Here is a 22154-nt window from a genome sequence, read left to right on the forward strand (position 1 = left end):
ATTTTATGAACTGAATTGTCACGCATTGTCTTGTTTTCAAGTGCAAATTATCCTGATGCCTGCATTGTGCCTGGTGAATGGTGTCGCCCAGATACTAATGGCCTTGATGGTACTGTAATTACTACTATTAGTATTATTACTATTATTATCAGTATTAGGGTTGACTTTAACTGAGAAGTCAACGAATGCAGCGTCTGTACTAACAGTTTTAACTTCAGAAACTGTATCAGATTAACTAATAACGGGAATTTGACATCGGTATTAGCCACGCCGCGGTGTTGAGGAACTATGACAATTAGTGTGATACAAGGTACGACTAAGTCAGTGAAGTTCTTTTACCTATGTAGACCGATGCCTGTTTTGAGACCACATTTGTCTGTGAATCGGATGGTTCGCTTATAAGGTGCCACTAGTTAGGTCTGGTGTAGGGCAGGCAGCCATAATGATCACTGTGCATAGTTGCCTAAACCGCATAGTCTAAAGATGTGTGACAGCAATTTAAAAAAAAAGGACTTGTTGCGAAAAGTGCACTGTGCCCAACATACAGACTTCTTTGTAGGCGATTAAGGTACTTCATTTAAGATGTTTTAAGTGCCTCTATGAAGCTACTACAAATGGCGAATAAAATCTTCCACACTGGCTGTTAAAATTCTTTTATTAAAAAGTCACTACAGGTTTCGCGTCTGTAGAGCTTCAGGGGTAGATTTTTAAAAAAAATCGTGACTCAGCAAAGTGATGTGGAATTTTGGCTGCAGTCGCCCGACCTCTAAAATAATATGCTAAAAATGCTTATTTATGTTACGACGACGAATTTAAAATATCCTGAGTAACGTCCCAAGTAATTACTGTGGACATCCCGTTCACAAAGGTGAGCAATTTAAAAGCTGTTTTTGTCATTTGTTTTCTTTGTTTTATGAAACTATTGAAGGTAATTTTTGGACCTAATACGTTTACAATAACGAGTCTGTCGTGGACTGCAAAAGCCCTACTGGTCAAACTGCGGTACAGCAATTTCATAACTGTTAATACCATTTCAGTATTATTCGTAGAAGCTGGCCAAAATAATATGAAATTTTCTTCTCTTTCTCGTGCCTTTGATTCGCGTCGGTACAGAATCGGCACGGTCATTTACGCAGTTTGGTGTAGTTAAAGTAAGGGATGGCCGGCTGCTCTTTCTGTCACCACCCCATTATCGCCCGGCCCCTCCTCTTGGCAGGAATAGCAGTTCAAATGGGTCTGAGCACTATGGGACTTAACATCTCAGGTCATCAGTCCCCTCGAACTTAGAACTGCGTAAACCAAACTAACCTAAGGACATCACACACATCCATGCCCGAGGCAGGATTCGAACCTGCGACCGTAGCAGCCGATCGGTTCCGGAATATCAGAATCCCAATTGTCTGCGACTAGTGACATTCCTGTGAAAGTGAGCGAAAGTTTACTGAATGTTTCCAAATCGTATAAATGAGGCGGGACTTGGATACCAGCCCGGTATTCGCCTAGTGGGATGTGGGAGACCGCCTAAAAACGACTTCCAGGCTGGCAAGCATACCGACCATCGTCGATAATCTGTCGGGCATGTACGATTTGAGATAGCCGTACCTCCCGTCCTGGAAACAACGGTTAACAAGCACTGGTATCCGGGCGCATACAAAACCTGTGAAAAATAGAAACAAAATGTTCTTTACTAGCCTGTTGATTCTGTTTTTCTATGACTCGCAGTTTGTATTCGACTTGGAACAGGAAAGTACAAGTCACGCACAATAGTTAGGCGGATACGGAGCTGCTACTATCGCAAAAAGTCACTAGCTCCAGAAATTTCTGCTGGAGGATAAAAACGTGAGCACAGCGTGTCCTCCAGACTATCCTACCACGAGGATTCAGTTGTATTCACATCAGGGTACTGAGGCGCCACACGAGGCATTACACTTTGCGGTTACAACTAAAGTGCAGCCACTCGTGGAGGTCCAGTGTGGTCTGCAATTAATGTATGGCACGGAAACTTGGTAGATTTGTTAATGCGTTAAAGTGGAACTGATTAGCACTGGGAAAAATTAGTTTCAATTTTGGCCACTAGGTGCAAATCTGGTACTGTGAATGCAAGAAAGGCGTATATGTTTCCACATATAATGGATTAGGTGTGGGGTGTGGCCACAAAGGGTCAAAAAAGTGAGAAAGGCATAATACTGATTTTCTGATTTTATTATTAACCGCCGCTTACACAATTTTTTCAATATGAGCACCGGAGACGTCTAGGAGATGCTGCATCCGTAAAATGGCGTGGTGAACAATCTCTGTATATTGGCCTCCAGATCAGATAGAGACTGAATATGTCCTTGGCAAACCCTTTCTTTCACATGTCCCCAGAGCCAAAAGTCACACTGCTTCAGATCCGGTGATCCTGCAGGCCATGAATCTGGATAGCCTATAGAGGTAACGCGTTCATTGAAGGTTGCATTAAACAGATCTTTGACTTGGCGAACGACATGAAGTGTTGCCCAATCTTGCAGGAAAGTAGTGGTTTCTACACACCTGCACTCTTCCAAACTAGGGATCGCGTGCTTTACATAGAGGTCTAGATGACGTGCAGACTTCTTGGCATACATGACACGCCAACTGCACTCCAAGCGAGTTCGCTTCTATGGTCAACGTATGGAACAACTCCTGGCAGCTCCTGGGAGTCAAATATCTTTTTTTTGATGCACTACTGCCAGTTTACTGTATCTGAAGATAACACGTTCATTGAAGGTTGCATTAAATAGATCTTTCACTTGGCGAACGACATGAAGGGTTGCCCGATCTTGCACGAAAGTTGTGGTTTCTACACACCTGTGCTCTTCCAAACAAGGGATCAAATGCTGTACATAGAGGTCTCGAGAGACGTGCAGACGTCTTGGTACACATGACACGCCCTCTGGGTGTATTCTCTTTAAAGAAGAACGGACCGAGAAAAAAATGTGCTTGTGAATCCAGACCACACAGTCTCATACGGCAGGTGCAATGACCCATCGTGCTCAACACACGGTTTGACAGTACCTCAGATTCGGTTCTGTGTGTTCACTGCAACCTGTAGTGTAAAATGTGCCCCGCCACTCCACAGAGTATTGCCCGGTCACATGCCATCAACTTCGATCCATGCCAAAAACGGAGAGTAAATTCAAAACGTTCGTTGCAGAGGATAGTGAGGTTTCAGTTGCTGTACCGCCTGGTTCTTGTACGGGTACGAGTGTAAAATAGACAACGAAACTTCCCGTACTGTTGACCACTGATGTTCGTGACACTCCGTGAACACCTGCACTGCCCGGCAGACCTGCTGCATGGTAAGTTGCGGCAACAGGAACCTTGCCAGTAACTTACACCGGATAAGATACCTTCCTCTTCCTGGAGCCACACCAAGCTCGCCCGTATTTCATTCTCATCTTCTTGAAACAATTTACTGGTGTCGGACATCTCCTCAGAGCTTTCAGTCGGTGATACTTCGTCAACGCAGCCTGTCATTGCTACCGTTCGCATAAAGCAGATTCACTAACAGCGCTCTCTCTTCCCGATAGCCATGCTGTCCACCCACGTTACAACTTAGCGTGGATGTCTTACCGTCACAGACAGTGTACAGCTCCAGATTTGCACCTGGTGGCCACAACTGGAACTAATTTTTTCCAAAGTACATCGGTTCCGCATTAGCGCATTAGCATAGCCACAAAGTTAAGCTGTCATCCGATAATTATAGCCTGCACTGGATCTCGATGTGTAGCTGCACTTTAATTATAACCACCAGACATCGTCTTCGCTCAATCAGCCTCAGAGAATTCCTGAAATGTGAATGGGAGCATAATCATCTTGGATCACTGGTCGCCCTCCAAAAGGAACAGAGTTACCAGCTTTGAACGAAGGTGGTCCCCCATAACTCCGACATAATACCTCTCTATAGCCCACGCTTGCAGGACAATAACTGGATCAAGACCACTAAACGGCGCCATGCCCCACGATATCTGTGAAGCCACACAATGGTTCAGTGTAAGACAAAGGCGATCCAAGGCACATTTTGGCGCTGTCCAAATACGAGGGTTGGAACTTAAATAGTGGCAACTATTTATTCACAGCCGATACAAAAGAGTTACATGTTTTCACCTGTTACTGTCCTTCAAATTAGCCACCAGCCTTATGTAGAACCCGTTTCCAGCGATGTGGAAGGTGTAGTACACCGTTAGCAGAGCCTGTTCTGTTGATGGTACGAATAGAGCTGTCTACTGCCTGTCAAATCTCTGGAAGAGTTCTGAAGCGAATGCCACGAAGTGGTTCCTTCACCTTCGGAATCAAATCAAAGTCACAAGGACTTAAGTCCGGGGAGTATGGTGGACAGTACAGTACTTCCAAGTCCCATCGATCGAACAGAGCAGCCACAGCTTGCGCTGTATGCTCCCGCGCATTGTCGTGCAAAATGCTGGGTGGGTTGCGCAGGAAGTGTCGCCGCTTCTTCCGCAAAGCTGTTCACAGGTAATGCTCCAAAAACGAACAGTAATACTGTGCATTGACGCTCTGCCGTGGAGGAGCGTAATGCGTTAGGATAACACCATCACAATCGTACACGAGAATCCGGTTTCGTGGGCGATCTCACGAATCGTATCGCGTCGATAACTATCCACTAACGCGGCAACAGCGCTCTGCCGTGGAGGAGCGTAATGCGTTAGGATAACACCATCACAGTCGTACACGAGAATCCGGTTTCGTGGGCGATCTCACGAATCGTATAGCGTCGATAACTATCCACTAACGCGGCAACAGCATGCACTTCTTCTTCAGAGACGCCAGAACGACCTGCCCGATGCATGTCTGCCACAGTTTGCCGACCTTCGTTGAAGGCTTTTACCCAACGTGCCACTGTTGTGTACGGCAATGCCGATTCCCCGCACGCCTCTTGAAGACCTTGATGACACTGTCGTGCTGTACGACCTCTGGCACATTCAATCTTGATGCTGCTCCGCTGTTCCTGTTTCGAAAACATAGTGACACCGTTACGTTAGACCGCTCGCTCACAAGCGGCTGTTTTTCCCTCGACTGCGCGCACGGCAGTAACGTGGGACGGGCGAGTCCATTTGCTCGGAAAAGATTTAGGTACGTCAACAACGTGTGCTATCAGCGACAATGGTAGATTCCATTGCATAGCATCTCGACAGCAGTGTTGCCATTATTTAAGTTCGAACCTTCGTATAAATACGTCTCTTAGTCGGGAATAATATGAACGACGATTCATCTGACCAGATGACTTTCTTTCATTATTACTGCGATAAAATTGTGTGCTTGTGATATCAGTTTCGTCGTTTCAAGGCTTGCGTCTTGAACATTTGCCACCTGCCGTAAGTGTCGGAAATTTTTTGATAATGGGGCTTCCTGTAGATGTGTGTACATATTAGATGCTACTGTCTTGAGCTTTTTGCCCCAGTCCGCTTCAAAGCTCTTCTTCCTGCACCTGTCAGACACACACACGCGAGCGCGCGCGCGCGCACGCAAAATAGAGCCTCTTTTAAAATTTGATATGTTTTATCACTAGAGCATTTCATATTCAACCGCTATCTTTGTTGTTAGTACATTCACTCCCACCACGTGGCACGATTCAAGGTAGGCGGGAGCATAAGACGTCTGCACTTTGAGTACTGTCATTACACAGGTGTTCGTGTTATTTTGTCCAACTCCTGTATTTAGCTAGTGGCCTGCACTTGAAGTGGTTTCGTAACGACGCTGAGTCTGGAAGTAATGAAGGTGGCCAAGGTTCGCCCAGAAGGAACCGGCAGACTTGACGGAGAGCTGTGCAACTGCAATTAGAGGGCATGTCAGCCGAAAGGCGCGCGTTGGGATCCGAGAATAGGCTACTTGTGGCCTGCAATTATGGCGTGAGGGGAAGGGAGCAAAAACTCTGACGGGCAGTACGGCACACGAAGCAACGCAGTTTCCTTCCTTTCTTAGCTCCTTACGATCTGCAGCGTCCTTGCTATTTGGTTACGAGCCCCTCTCGAAGTGACTGGAAGTAACAGCACGTACTTTTTGTAAGCAAGGATTTGCCTCGCAGCAAATTGTTTCTCTTTTCGTGAAACGATGACAGAACTTTGATTCGTAACATGGTGATAAGCGCTGCCTTCGTTTGTAGGCGGCCTCATTGAGTGACAAGGAGCACCGTGTATGGCGACATGTGAAATTGTCGTAGTACCAGCAAGTCTTTGCACAAAATGTACAACACCATCGCGTGGAATTTGTTATATGAACGAGAAAACCTGGCGAAAATACACGGGTCAGTCACATTAATAAGACCACCTTATATGTTTGTTATCAACGTGTGATAATCACTCTCAGTCGACAGGTGGTAGCACTAGCAGTGGAGGGGTATATAAAGAGTGTCTGGGAGGACGCGAGAAACACTGCAGTCGTTGTCGTAATGCGCAAACGGAGCGATTTCTCTGGAGTCCAAAAGGATCGGATTTCGCACCTCTGTCGTTAAAGTGTAAGGCGTGAACGACGGCTGCGGAGATGTGACCGGGCGGCAACTGTTGAGGAAGTGACTGCTGAGGTGAACCAAGAGGCTACCAACAGTCTCTCTTCAACAACCGTTCAGCGAACGCTGTTGCGTATAGGCCTCTGCAGCAGGAGTCCACTGGACTCGCATTCGGGAGGACGACGGTTCAATCCCGCGTCCGGCCATCCTGATTTAGGTTTTCCGTGATTTCCCTAAATCACTCCAGGCAAATGCCGGGATGGTTCATTTGAAAGGGCACGGTCGACTTCCTTCCCTAATCCTATGAGACCAATGACCTCGCTGTTTGGTCTCTTCCCCCAAACAATCCAATCCAGCAGGAGTCCGGTTCACACGCCCATGCTGACTGCTGCTCATCGGCGAAGAAGTGTGGGATTTACAGAGCAGTATCGCAACTGGACGTTCACTGCAGGTGGTCTCTTCATATGAAACGCGTTTTATGTTCCATCGGACAGATGGCCGTGTACGGCGTGAAACCTCTGAAAGCGAAGGGTCCAGTCCGGAGAAGGATCATTACGGTACGGGGAACCTTTTCCTGGCATTCCCTGGGTTATCTGGCGTTATCAAAGGCAGAATGGGCCAACACACGTACGTCCCTGTCCTTTGGGACCATGTCCACCCCTACAAGCAGTTTGTTTTTCCTCGGGACGGTGGCATCTACCAACAGGTCACACAGCTCACAGTGTACATGCATGGCTCTAAAAGCACCAGGATAATTGTACCGTACTCCCCTCGCCACCAAACTCCCCGGGCTTAAAGCCAGTCGAAAATCTGTGGGACAACCTCGATCGGGCTGTTCGCGCCACGGATTCTCAACCGAGAATCCCAGCGCTGCTTGCCATGGTACTCGAGACGGCACGTCTCCGCATCCCTGACGATGCCTTCCAGAACCTCAGTGACCCTCTTCCTGCACGGCTCACAGAGGTCCACGCTGCGAAAGGTGGTTATTCAGGTGTTTGACAAGTTGCCACATTAATGTTCAAAAAATGGCTCTGAGCACTATGGGACTTAACTTCTGTGGTCATCAGTCCCCTAGAACTTAGAACTACTTAAACCTAACTAACCTAAAGACATCACACACATCCATGCCCGAGGCAGGATTCGAACCTGCGACCCTAGCGGTCACGCGGTTCCAGACTGAAGCGCCTAGAACCGCACGGCCACACCGCCCGGCCACATTAATATGACTCGAGAGTGTAATACTACTTAGTAGTAACGCTCACGTTGTCTCTAAAGGTTCCATAAAAACTTTATAATCTATATAAATAGTTCATCTACAAGTTTAGACGAACGAGTTTACGAGTATCAAAATATAAATGGCCGTGTCTTTTGATTGCGTTGTCGTAGAAGCTAAACTTTTAACGCCGCCAAGAAACCGTACGCCTTAGTATTTACTATACTGCGGTGCCTGTGTTATTACGAAATACGATGCAAAGTTTCTTCGGACACGCATATATGCCCGAAAGGAACAGGCATTGCTGCCGCTACAGCCGTTATGAAATACAATAAATGTATTCGCAGTTGCTCATATGGACAAACATCAGTTATGTAATAGAATGGTAGCAATGAAAATTTGTGGCGGATTGGGACACGAACCCGGATTTCCCGCTATCCGAGCACGACTCACAGCACTAACATTGTATTTATCTGCAGTCACCGGGCAAGCGACTTTCAAGTGAAGTGTCTCCTTTGTACGGGAATATACATAATGGACGTGCGAGTACAGGTCGTAGACACATGGTTGGCGACATATGGAGGTTTGGATTTAACCGTGAGTCATGCTCGGGTAGCCAGACGGCAAGGCTCATGATAAGCGGGAAATCCGGGTTCGTGTCCCAGTCCGGCACAAATTTTCACTATCGTCAATCCATTGTACAGCTGATGGTTGTCCATACCCGCAACTGCGAATACATTTCTTGTACCGTAGTATATGACAAATTTCATGTTAATACTTGTAGCCATTCCTGAGAAAAAGGGCTCTTAACAGACGGACAACGAAGTGATCCCACAATAGTTTCGTTTTTACCCACTGAGATACGGAAAGCAAACAATTGTATACTGTCAAACGACATAGAGATAACGACAAAAGGAAAGAAAGGTCTCATACAGTTGTTTATGCGAAACTATTATTTACAGAGTAACTTATCTTTACGACCAATCAAAGTAGTTTTCAACTAAATCATTATCACATTATAAACATTTCGTGGACCTGATTCGGTAAGTAAAGCACGTCGGTTGCCAAGTGCACGAACAGGTGAAGTAGGGAATTAACCGAAACAGTGTCGTAACTTAGGAAACTCTGTATTTTCTACAGGCTTGGCAGGAAGCGCTGTCGTTAACGGATGTCGGCATTCTCTTCCTTGCGGCCAGTATTGACAACACGAACCATGAGGTCTCCCGCACTGCAGCTTGTTCTGAAATCCGTGCACGGCCGTCTGCTCCAGATACAGGCGGCTTCCTAAGCGTCTTTGTCTCTTCTGTCTCTCTGATCGAGTGGTGTTATAAGGCCATTGTCTAGGATCAATAGCAGCTTAGAACTAGTGACCGTTCTTGAAGAGTTGCTACACACATACGCTGTTCTCGTCCTACTTACTCCATTAAGAGTGTCATTTAGTTCTAGTGGAGTTACATCGTCAACGAACAAAATGTCTGTGGAGTTGGTTTGTGCAGAGGTTCTGTAACATCGTTGATGACAAGACTGAATGACAGTGGACTCAGAGAAGAAACTTGATAGATCCTAGCTTTCTTATCGAAATCTTCCGTGACACCGGCAGGTTCATAATTCTGTTGGAGATATTCCTGTCTTAGTGTTCTTCTACCTGAGAGTCAGTTAAGCAGTTATCTGTATCCGGGAGAAAAGCACAAGTTGTCATTCAGCACCTGCACGAACCTTGGCGGTTGAAGAGAGGTGAGGAACCAGAAGGACTTGTCGGTTCAACAGGAGAACGAATCTCCAAATCTACTGATCCTAGAACTAAATGAGTTAAAAATTCCAAACAAAAAACGTATTCTACTGATTGTCCATATTAGTATATTACACCGCTTTTGCACGATATCCCTCATTGCGATATTTATACGCTTCCTACGCAACGCCACGGATCAACTACCTCCGAGACTTGTGAAACAGTACCTACTAATCATATGGCAGTGTAGAATGACCAAATAAACTGCGGTTGCAAACATTTTCTAGCAAACATAAATGATTTGTTTGAGCTGTGAGAAACTGACAAATCAGAGCATGTTATCTACCGGGAGGACGACGGTTCAATCCCGCGTCCGGCCATCCTGATTTAGGTTTTCCGTGATTTCCCTAAATAGTTCCAGGCATATGCCGGGATGGTTCCTTTGAAAGGGCACTGCCAACTTCCTTTCCCATCCTTCCCTAACCCGATGAGACCGATGGCCTCGCTGTTTGGTCTCTTTCCCCCCAAACAACCCAATCCAACCCATGTTGTCTACCACACATCATTTTTTTACACTTCACCACACAATCGTATGTCGCTGAAGAGACTTGTGTAGTTCACATCGATTTTGCGTGCCTGCGAGAGTAGGTAATTTTATTATTTTTCAGTTTCTATGCCCCATTGTTAGGATCTTCAAGACCCTGTATACGACACGAGATAGGACATTCAGTCGCTTGTGCTTACTAAACGAACCACTATATCAAACTGGTTTCCGTAGTAACTTCAAAACACACGTGGACAATTCCCACTCCATGTGGATGAACCTGTTCAAATGTGTGTGAAGTCTTATGGGACTTAACTGATAAGGTCATCAGTCCCTAAGCTTACACACTACTTAACCTAAATTATCGTAAGGACAAACACACACCCATGCCCGAGGGAGGACTGGAACCTCCGCTGGGACCAGCCGCACAGTCCATGACTGCAGCGCCTGAGACCGCTCGGCTAATCCCGCGCGGCGATGAACCTGTTGCTCATCGTCTTCGCAGCAGAGAACTGTATCTCAGGTACCGTCCCCTTGTAGCGTCGACGGCCGGGGTGGCCGAGCGGTTCTAGGCGCTACAGTCTGGATCCGCCGACCGCTACGGTCGCAGGTTAGAATCCTACCTCGGGCATGGATGTGTGTGATGTCCTTAGGTTAGTTAGGTTTAAGTAGTTCTAAGTTCTAGGGGACTGATGACCTCGGAAGTTAAGTCCCACAGTGCTCAGAGCCATTTGAACCATTTTGAACCTTGTTGCGTCCAAGACAGAAGAGAGACCTCAGCGCTGCCAGGATGAACTGGACGTGATTGGAGCTACCCCCACGAAATAGATTGTCGTGGCCATCATAGAAATAACTTAAACGTCTTCACATGGGAATTGGCCGATGTAAAACTGCCGTGTTAAAACGAGGACTCTGCGATAACCAAGACGTGTCCAGTGGGCTTGGTACTCAGCAGCCGATAAACCATTTCCTTCACTGTCCCGTTTACGCCGTCTCCTCAGGCATCGTGACGCAATTGGGGTCTAGCGTCAGCAATCCCAACAGCCTTGACCCTCGCTGGGGTGCCATACTTCATTTAAATATCTGTCATCGACACACTATGAAGGGGAAGAAGAATTACGTTTATTTTCCTTGATTCTTGAAATGTCTTGTTTTTGTGTGTCTTTTAAGCTATTGACTGTAGCTGTTATCTCTTTTATGATCGGTGGAGACAGTGTTCGAGCTGCTAGCAGCGCACGCTCCACGTTCTGGTAGTCGGATCACGGAATCGTTCAGAATGTAGTGAGATAGCTGCAGGGCATTAATTATTGGTGTTGGAGCACGGACAAGTTTAACCTTGTCCGTCGAGTCAAATTGATGTTGGCAACCATATTTGACACAGTTTTCTGAAGTTTAGCAGAGCTGAGAATTAACTCGGGCGCGCTAATAAACATTTCTAATTTATGCTCCGAGAAGTCTACCGCGTAATTCGTCTTGCGTGCTGTGCAACACAAAGAGTGAATGGAAATTCAGAGAACGAACCTGAAGGGACGTATCAAGAGGTCTGAGAGGATACACCCGAATGCACAGCTTGTTGTTGTTGTTGTTGTTGTTGTTGTGGTGGTCTTCAGTCCCGAGACTAGTTTCATGCTGCTCTCCATGCTACCCTATCCTGTGCAAGCTTCTTCATCTCCCAGTACTTACTGCAACCTACATCCTTCTGAATCTGCTTAGTGTATTCATCTCTTGGTCTCCCTCTACGATTTTTACCCTCCACGCTGCCCTCCAATGCTAAATTTGTGATCCCTTGATGCCTCAGAACATGTCCTACTAACCGGCCCCTTCTTTTTGTCAAGTTGTGGCACAAAGTCATCTTCTCCCCAAATCTATTCAATACCTCCTCATTAGTTATGTGATCTACCCATCTAATCTTTAGCATTCTTCTGTAGCACCACATTTCGAAAGCTTCTATTCTCTTCTAGTCCGAACTATTTATCGTCCATGTTTCACTTCCATACATGGCTACACTCCATACAAATACTTTCAGAAACGACTTCCTGACACTTAAATCTATACTCGATGTTAACAAATTTCTCTTCTTCAGGAACGCTTTCCTTGCCATTGCCAGTCTACATTTTATATCTTCTCTACTTCGACCATCATCAGTTATTTCGCTCCCCAAATAGCAAAACTCCTTTACTACTTTAAGTGTCTCATTTCCTAATCTAATTCCCTCAGCATCACCCGACTTAATTCGACTACATTCCATTTTCCTCGTTTTGCTTTTGTTGATGTTCATCTTACGTCCTGCTTTCAAGACACTGTCCATTCCGTTCAACTGCTCTTCCAAGTCCTTTGTTGTCTCTGATAGAATTACAGTGTCATCGGCGAAACTTAAGGCTTTTATTTCTTCTCCATGGATTTTAATACCTACTCCGAATTTATGCACAGCTTAAACAGCTTTTTTTTCTAAATGAGTATTAGGTCGGTTACCGCTAAGGAGGCGTTTGTGTCAACTTCTCAAAACTGTACGAGTTTTTATGTATATAGAAGGAAGCAGCGAGTGAAAATTTGTACCAAGGCCGGGAATCGAACCCTGTTGTCCTGCTTACTAGGCAGGTGCGTCAGCCACCAAACAACGTTAGCACAGCACAACTGCGCGGATTACGCCGGCACCCCTCCCTTCTCACTGCCGCTCCTGTCCAATGTAAATTCCCCCCTACACGCGAACAGTGCGGCATTGAGTATTTGGATTGAGGAGGAAAGCATGCCAGGATAACCCGCACAGTTGTGCGAACTGCTGCGCCGAGGTGCCTTAGTGGCTAGTATGCAGGAGACCCAGGTTCGATTCCTAGCCTTGGTAAAAATTTCACTCGCCGCTTCAGTCTATATACACAAAATCATATCTGTATGAGACCAGTGAGGTCTCTGAATGGTGTCATTTCAACTGTAAAGCCGTCGGCACGCGGACCGTGCTGTCGTGTCGACCGTTAACGTTGAGCGTGCGAAGTTAAACCTGCTGCTGAACGCTCAGGAACGATGCGACTTGTGTATACGGTACATCTACATCTACATCTACATTTATACTCCGCAAGCCACCCAACGGTGTGTGGCGGAGGGCACTTTACGTGCCACTGTCATTACCTCCCTTTCCTGTTCCAGTCGCGTATGGTTCGCGGGAAGAACGACTGTCTGAAAGCCTCCGTGCGCGCTCTAATCTCTCTAATTTTACATTCGTGATCTCCTCGGGAGGTATAAGTAGGGGGAAGCAATATATTCGATACCTCATCCAGAAACGCACCCTCTCGAAACCTGGACAGCAAGCTACACCGCGATGCAGAGCGCCTCTTTTGCAGAGTCTGCCACTTGAGTTTGTTAAACATCTCCGTAACGTTATCACGGTTACCAAATAACCCTGTGACGAAACGCGCCGCTCTTCTTTGGATCTTCCTCTATCTCCTCCGTCAACCCGATCTGGTACGGATCCCACACTGATGAGCAATACTCAAGTATAGGTCGAACGAGCGTATTGTAAGCCACCTCCTTTGTTGATGGACTACATTTTCTAAGAACTCTCCCAATGAATCTCAACCTGGTACCCGCCTTACCAACAATTAATTTTATATGATCGTTCCACTTCAAATCGTTCCGCACGCATACTCCCAGATATTTTACAGAAGTAACTGCTACCAGTGTTTGTTCCGCTATCATATAATCATACAATAAAGGATCCTTCTTTCTATGTATTCGCAATACATTACATTTGTCTATGTTAAGGGTCAGTTGCCACTCCCTGCACCAAGTGCCTATCCGCTGCAGATCTTCCTGCATTTCGTTACAATTTTCTAATGCTGCAACTTCTCTGTATACTACAGCATCATCCGCGAAAAGCCGCATGGGACCTCCGACACTATCTACTAGGTCATTTATATATATTGTGAAAAGTAATGGTCCCATAACACTCCTCTGTGGCACGCCAGAGGTTACTTTAACGTCTGTAGACGTCACTCCATTGATAACGTGGGCCCCAACGTGGTATACGCGATCACGACGCACTCCAGCGGCAGTTGAGGGATGTTTCTAGTAGTTCGTAAATCACACTATTTGCTCAACGGGCGTGCGTAAAATTCCCACGTTAGCTCTATTAAAACGCACATTTCCTCCATCGTCCACGAAAAGGAAAGTACTATGTCCAATCAATAAGGACACAGGCGCATAACAGTTCCATTACATACAGCGAGGTACATGTTGGAATACTTCTCTGCATACGATAAACATTATTTCATCATTCCCACATTTTAGTAAAACCCCAGGGTCAGGCTTACTTGTTCACTGTTCCTATCCAGAAGCAGAATCCTTGCAACATGAGAATTACGAAGCGTAAAAGAAAAAGGAGCAAAATAACTTTATACAAGTAGCGCAAGCTGTCCTGTAGATTAAGCCAATCGAACAAAGTCACCCCTCAAAAAAAGGTGAACTTATATTTACATAACATCAAATTTTATAGCGTATACTTATATTAAACTAATAATAAAGTATCAGAACGTAATAAACGTGAATGTTAGGAAAAATTTTTTTTGAAGTGTTAGGACGCGAACCACCGCCCCAACAAAAAGGTCTTTTTAACAGAGACGCTAACCATTACGCTAAACCTCTTACACCCTCAGTGTACTTTTTCATATTGTGTTACCGCTTGCTAAAACCGTTAATTGTTGATAATTTTGTTACTAATTGAAATTTAATTATAACAAATTGTACCAAGAACACGCTTCAGTGTGTCGCTGCCTTCAAATAGCCTACTCTCATAATACGCAGGTTACAATAATTCTTTTGCCACGAATACGATGTTCCTCATAATTTTATTGGAACGAATCACACGACTAACAACGGGTTTTCCAGTGATTCTCAATTTGCTGGTGCTCAGAAACGGCATATATACATATAGTTTGAAATGAACGCCAATATGGCTCCTCGCAACTCTGTACTGAAGGGAGACGGCATGCTTGTGACGTAGGTGGCGCTGTGCCATCTCATTGGTCAACGCTCAGACGCACGCTCAGAATATCTGACATGCCAGATATTGCTCTGAACGTTCGGAAAGACTCCCGAACGTGCTCTTCCACGCTATGACGTCAGAAATTCGGCACGCTCAACGTTCGGATGCACGGTCCGTGTGCCGACGGCTTAAGAGCGCCGCTGGTGTTCGGCGGCCCTAGCTGAGGCGGTCGCACAGGCGGACAGGGAAACTGCAGTCGCGGTCAGGTGGCAGCGTGCTGTTGACTACTTTGCTGTGCGTGGACCCAGGAGCACTGCGGCCGTTGGCGGCGTCGTGACGTCGTGTTGCGACACCCGCGCGCATCCTCAGAAAGGTCTGCACGCCGGCGAGCCCGCCGTTTCACAACTCGCCGTTTGCGTTTAGCGAGCCTCAGATAGGCCAGCTCCTCGGATTTGTCGCAATCCCTGGTGGGGCGTGCTTGTTCGTCAAGGATAAACGGATTGGACGTAATGGGGAGGTAGGTGCACTGGGGACAAACTGATGTGGAAACGTAGCGACGGCTGCTAAAAGCGGCCATATCGCGTAGTAGTGGCCGTCGGTGACACTCGAAAGCGAAGTGAAGTGGGGCGAACGCAGGAAGCAGTGGAAGGGAAGGTGAGCAGACGTCATAAATGTGTTGCATCGCTAATGGGAACTGCTTCCGAGGGGCCAGAGCACTGCCTCCCAATTAGGAGTCTATGACTCAGTAGGTGGGAGAGATGGAAATTTTTTGATCGGTATTCGGTGAAGTCTCAATTAAGAAAGTTATTTCTAAACAATAACTTCTGTTATCGTATGTCGTAACATTCGAACGTTTATTAGACCGTTACAAGCCACTTGATATCTACTGTTAGATTAAGGTCTCCCTTAAGGTTTCCTATGTATTACGGTCTTCACCTACAATCGTCGACGCTGTTGCAAGATTTATCCTAAAGTGATCTTTCATTAGGGCGTCACCTCGATCTTACTCTATCTCTTGCAATCCAACAAATAATCTCTTACACCTGTTTATCCACCATTATCCTGGCTGCATGTAACGTCCCACGTGTACGTAATACTACCGCCATCTGTCACTATGCCATGACTTTTGTCACCTCAGTGTAATCCTTCACTGTATACAGTGTGTCCCAGGAGAAACGGTAGATGTTCAGAGACATGACAGAAATGATCATTCGAAGCAACAAGGTAAAATAAACATTGGCCATAAAATGCATAACTTAAGAGCTATGAGCACTTTTTCAGAGCACGATATCAAGTGCTTACAGCTCTGAAGGTATTCACTTTAGAGCCCATGTTTAATGGACATTTTTTTCTTCTTTCGGTCCACACTAACACCTTCCAAAATGTGAAAAGCAAAGAGTCTGCAGTAGAAGAGAATTGTTTCTGGTATAAGAGATGGAATGCTCATAGCTCTTAGGGTCTGCCTTTTAGAGCCAATGTTTAGTAGACATTTTTGCCTCGAATAATCTTGCCTTTCGTATCCCTGAATATTGACCATTCCTTCTGTGACATCCTGTAGAATGTATTGCTTAGCAGGTACTTTCTATCTTCCTAAGTTCGTTTTATTAATCTCTCTAATATCTCTGGGCAATTTCTTGATCAGTGTTATTCCTCGGTCGAAAACTCTGTCTACAGGCGAGTCAAAAAGGATTCACGACTTTGGAATGATAAAAAAATGTTCTCAGGTGACAGAGTCGGTAGGCGTGGTATTTTGTAGAAAACAACCTCAAGTTCACATAAAGGCGTCAGGTGTTATTTTGGTTTGATGTGACTACCATTTGTGTTGCGGTAAAAATCCTATCGGTAATCAGTCACTTCCCACAGTCGTTGCAGCAAATCGAGCGTAACTTGCTCAATGGCAGCGTAGATTCGATGTTTCAGGTCGGCTAAATTGTTTGGTCTTTAATGAAACCGAAGAGAAATGAATCCAGCGTCTGGGGAGCGCGGTGGCAATACAAGTGGCCCTCCACGGCCAATCCACCAAACTGGGAGGCAAATATGGAGGAAATCTCGGACTTCCTTGAGGAAATGAGGTGATGCTGGTAGTAAATCATCCCATATCGGCCTTCTTCATCGATCTCTGGAATTAAATATTTTGAGGCATATGCAGATATACAGTACCAGTGACAGTTTTCTCAATGTAGAAAGAAGGGCCGTATAAAACTTCCTGGCAGATTAAAACTGTGTGCCCGACTGAGACTCGAACTCGGAACCTTTGCCTTTCCTAGCTACCGAAGCACGACTCACGGCCGGTACTCACAGCTGTACTTCTGCCAGTACCTCGTCTCTTACCTTCCAAACTTTACAGAAGAGCACTTGCCCGCGAAAGGCAAAGGTTTCGAGTTCGAGTCTCGGTCGGGCACACAGTTTTAATCTGCCAGGAAGTTTCATATCAGCGCACACTCCGCTGCAGAGTGAAAATCTCATTCTGGAAAGGCCGTATACTTCCAGTTTGCTGAGGACAAAAAACACCGTGACTTTGGCGCTGTCACGAAAGTGTTTCAGATTTCCATGTGAATTTTCGCTGCCCCATATTCCTCACCTGTGTGTTCACCATGCCTCTGATGTGAGATGCCGGCCGTGGTGGCCAAGCGGTTAAAGGCGCTACAGTCTGGAACCGCGCGACCGCTACGGTCGCAGGTCGAATCCTGCCTCGGGCATGGATGTGTGTGATGTCCTAAGGTTAGTTAGGTTTACTTAGTTCTAAGTTCTAGGCGACTGATGACCTTAGAAGTTAAGTCGCATAGTGCTCAGAGCCATTTGAACCATTTGATGTGAGATGTTAACTCATGGCTGAAGATTATTGTGTTCAGGAATGTCTCGTCGTCCTCTATTCAGTGCAACATTTCCGCACAGAATTACCCACGAACAACATTATCTGCTGTCCCATTGTGAATCTGTATGTTTTGAAGTGTAAATGTCTACGCAGTACTCCGCATACAGTGTTTCGTGGAACTCCCGTCTCGTGAGACGCACGTCGCGTTGATTTCTGTGTACTGCGGGCAAAGCTCTCCCTAACCTGTTCCATATAATCATCAACAAGCGGGCGACATCGTGATTTATCATGTTGCAATGAACGACCTGTCTCAAAAAGGCCTTGTTCCATGAGTAAATTGTAGGCTTGCTTGGAGGTTCTGTACCATATTCGGTGCAAAATTAACGTCCAACAGTTGTTGCAGAGTTCATTTCATGAAACCAAAAAACACAGCGAGCACGCTCCCAACAGTGTAAGTAGCCATTTTAACTGTGCACTACTATGGTCCACCCAGTGGCGGACTGGCGAACTGCTGCACTAACAAGGGAAACTCCCCATCGTATTTCCCTCAGATTCAGTGGTAGAAGGGCCCAGTGGACAACCCGTCAAGAATTGAACGCAAATCAAGCATGAAAACATGAAGAAGGTGTACTGAACTGTGAAAAAAAGCAAAATAGAAACAGCAAACGGTCAAAGCTTAGCAAGTGCAACATTGAGGAAAATACGACTGTAGCGTCGTGGTTCTGTGGTAACAGTGTTGGACAGTAAGGCTGATGAGCTGTGTTCACAACTCCATCGTGCCATTTTTTATCTTTTTTTAAACATTATGAACTGTCCGTATGGTCATTCAAAAGTTCGTTCTCTTTCTGTAGTCTTGGCAGTTGTCATACTACACATCGTTTATAGAATATGAGTCGCGTGGTAAGAATACATTGCCATCGTAGGTAAATGTGATGAATAGTGAGAGCAGGCGAGATACCACATAGACGTCTCACAGAAATGAAAACAACAACTAAACGGATGTGAACTATTTTAAAACGAAGGAACTCAAGAGTCAAAATTTCCAAAACGGAACGCAACTTCAAAAACGTTAAAAAATATGTTCTGACAGAGCACAGAGAAACTTTGTGATTGTGAAACTTTTGCGTCATTTGTTGCAGCTTATCTGACAAACTATTTTGTTTTCATCATTTCCTTGGCAGTGATCACATTCATACGAACACTTAAATCGGGCCATGAGGCTTACCAGGCGTACAAGTTAGGAGCATCGGTAAGGAATTCCTATCATGTGACACACGTACTGTCGCTAACGTCGTGTATGACACACTAGACGTGTTTTCCGGTGGAGTATTCAGCTGACTTGTCGCCTTGTCGTCAAACGTTTGCGGTTCGCATTCGAAAGCCAGTTCCTTTCGGCTACTATTAGAGCAGTTGTGCAGAATCCACTTTCATTATAGGTCCCTTCCCTACACTTCGCTGTTGCTAACGGACGTTACACCACGACACAGACACAAATTTGAATACAGCGAACAGTGGGGAAACAAAAAAGCACGAGCGACCTTCGAACACAGTTCGCTCGCGTTGCAGTCCAACAACGTGACCACTTAACCGCGAAGCCTTCACTTTTGCACACTGCTGTATATTGCAGTTCTTATACCGTGTGATCAAAAAGTCAGTATAAATTTGAAAACGTAATAAACCACGGAATAATGTAGATTGAGAGGTAAAAATTGACACACATGATTGGAATGCCAGGAGGTATTATTAGAACAAAAAAAAAAAAAAAAAAACAAAGTTCAGAACATGTCCGACAGATGGTACTGGACAACAAAACGTCAGTGACTGCTACCGTGACGGATGAGAGGTACGCCGATATGTTACAGAATCCCATCATTCCCAGCCTGACTGATAAACACCTGCTGGAACGTTCGATGTTTTTGCAGCATGGCGCTCCACCCCATGTTGCCAGGCACGTGAAAGATCTCTTGTGCGCGTCGTTTGGTGATGATCGTGTGCTCAGCCGCCACTTTCGTCATGCTTGGCCTCCCAGGTCCCCAGACCTAAGTCCGTGCGATTATTAGCTTTGGGGTTACCTGAAGTCGCAAGTGTATCGTGATCGACCGACATCTCTAGGGATGCTGAAAGACAACATCTGACGCCAATGCCTCACCATAACGCCGCACGTGCTTTACAGTGCTGTTCACAACATTATTCCTCGACTACAGCTATTGTTGAGAAATGATGGTGGACATATTGAGCATTTCCTGTAAAGAACATCATCTTTGCTTTGTCTTACTTTGTTACGCTAATTATTGCTACTCTGATCAGATGAAGCGCCATCTGTCGGATATTTTTTGAATTTTTCGTATTTTTTTTTTTTTTGTTCTAATAAAACCCCATGTCATTCCAAGCATGTGTGTCAATTTGTACCTCTCTATCTACATTATTCCGTGATTTATTCAGTTTTCAAATTTATACTGACTTTTTGATCACCTGATATTTTTGATGTGCACAAGAGACTGGTACTCACATTGTCTAATTGAAAGACCCAGTGTTTTGGAAAGATTCTTACAATGAGCTCCACTACTATTTTTGGTTATTACTGTTATGGCCCTTTTTTGTAGCTTGTTAACACTTGATGTTTTGCGCGCTTCTTTCCCAGAAAAGAGTTCCATAGCTAAGAATTGAGTGTACATACGAACAGTATGCAATTAAAAGATTCAATGATGACAGGACTTTAAGGGCACATGTAGCGTGTCCTGCTGCAGCCCCAGCATACGACAGACGTCGACCCCAGCTCAGTGCAGCGTCTTGGCGTTACGGCAGAGAGAATCTGCAGCCTGGCACGAATTAATTGGCCCTCGCAGCTGCCTGTGGGAACCTGTTCTGTCCTGTTCTGTTCTGCTCCCTCCCGCACTGCCCTGTTCCGATGTGCTGCGTTTAAATCCCCTCACTTCGCAGTAATGCCTTCCGTGGCCGGTGGGAGCGCATTGGTATTCCAGACCCGCGCCGGCCCGCGTGGCGTCAGCTTGTTTGTGGCTTAAATGTTAATGGCGGCTCCCGCCAAACTCGCCGTGCCTTCCGTAAAAAATGAAGTGCACCAGACGTTCACCGGCCGCATTATGTATTCCGTTCCACTCATTAATGCAAATTCCGGGGAATGAGGAAACTGTCTGAGCCAGGAAGTCGAGCTTCTGCAATTTAACTACAACAGGTATTATGGCCTGCCATTTTTTATTATTATGTTAGCGAACAAGACGTAAAGTAGCGGTTCTAACACATTCTTCACTAAAAAAGGAACATAAACTGTATAAGAGCCGATGTTTTTGTTAAAATTTTGCCACAATGAGTGCTTCGAGCTACTGCTACTTCGGCCCTCATCGGCAACGCAATTTTACTAACGGTTTTTCCACAATGAATGATTTCACCGAGAGTTAATGTACTAAACAAAACAGTTTTTGTAAATAACGTGCGAAAAATTCACCTGTCGCAAACACTTTTCTTTCCATTCATTTTTGATCAATTAGGATCACTTTCCAAATTCAGTAAATATGTTTTCCTTGTAGCTGCCGACTCTTCCTATATTCTGTAATTTTCTCTGCGTGCTATCGTCATTTTTCTTCTGTCCACAGTGCATCTGTGTTATTAGTTTCACTGCCTTAGAATCCTAAGAAACCAAAAAAAAGTTTTGGATTATTTCTGACACTCAAATATCATTTCTTTCCACTTCTTTCTTGACCCGCTAGATCAAGGTTATTTTCGATTTATTTTCCCAGTGATATTGGAACATTGTTTGATTTACATGTTCCCACTCACTGTGTAATTATGTTATAATTTTATTTCCTCTGATGAATACCAGACACTTAATATACGGGCTACAGGTCTGGTACTTTCAGGTGTTAAACGGACAACCACACGCATCAAGTGCAAGTTCAAATATTTGATCAGAAGAACAAGATAAGAGGAAATAAAAACCGATAAAATACGTTTCACGAAGTACACAGCCAGCCGGAGTGGCAGAGCGGTTCTAGGCTCTACAGTCTGGAACCGCGCAACCGCTACGGTCGCAGGTTCGAATCCTGCCTCGGGCATGGATGTGTGTGACGTCCTTAGGTTAGTTAGGTTTAAGTAGTTCTAAGTTCTAGGAGACTGATGACCTCAGCTGTTAAGTCCCATAGTGCTCAGAGCCAATTGAACCAATTGAACGAAATATGTAGCGTGTGCAGAACAACATCTCAATAGATTTCATCAAAATACGCGGTCCAGTCGCGTTAATGCAACGACCGCCTATGTTCGACACCAACGTCCCATAACTACTCACTGACCTCAGATGGCAGCACCAGCAGTGGAGGGGATGTAAAAAGAGTCAGAGGAACGCGGAAAACAATGCCGTATTTGTCATAATGCGGAAACGG

Source organism: Schistocerca piceifrons, chromosome 5 (genome assembly GCF_021461385.2).
Source record: "Schistocerca piceifrons isolate TAMUIC-IGC-003096 chromosome 5, iqSchPice1.1, whole genome shotgun sequence".
NCBI classification, from domain to species: Eukaryota; Metazoa; Arthropoda; class Insecta; order Orthoptera; family Acrididae; genus Schistocerca; species Schistocerca piceifrons.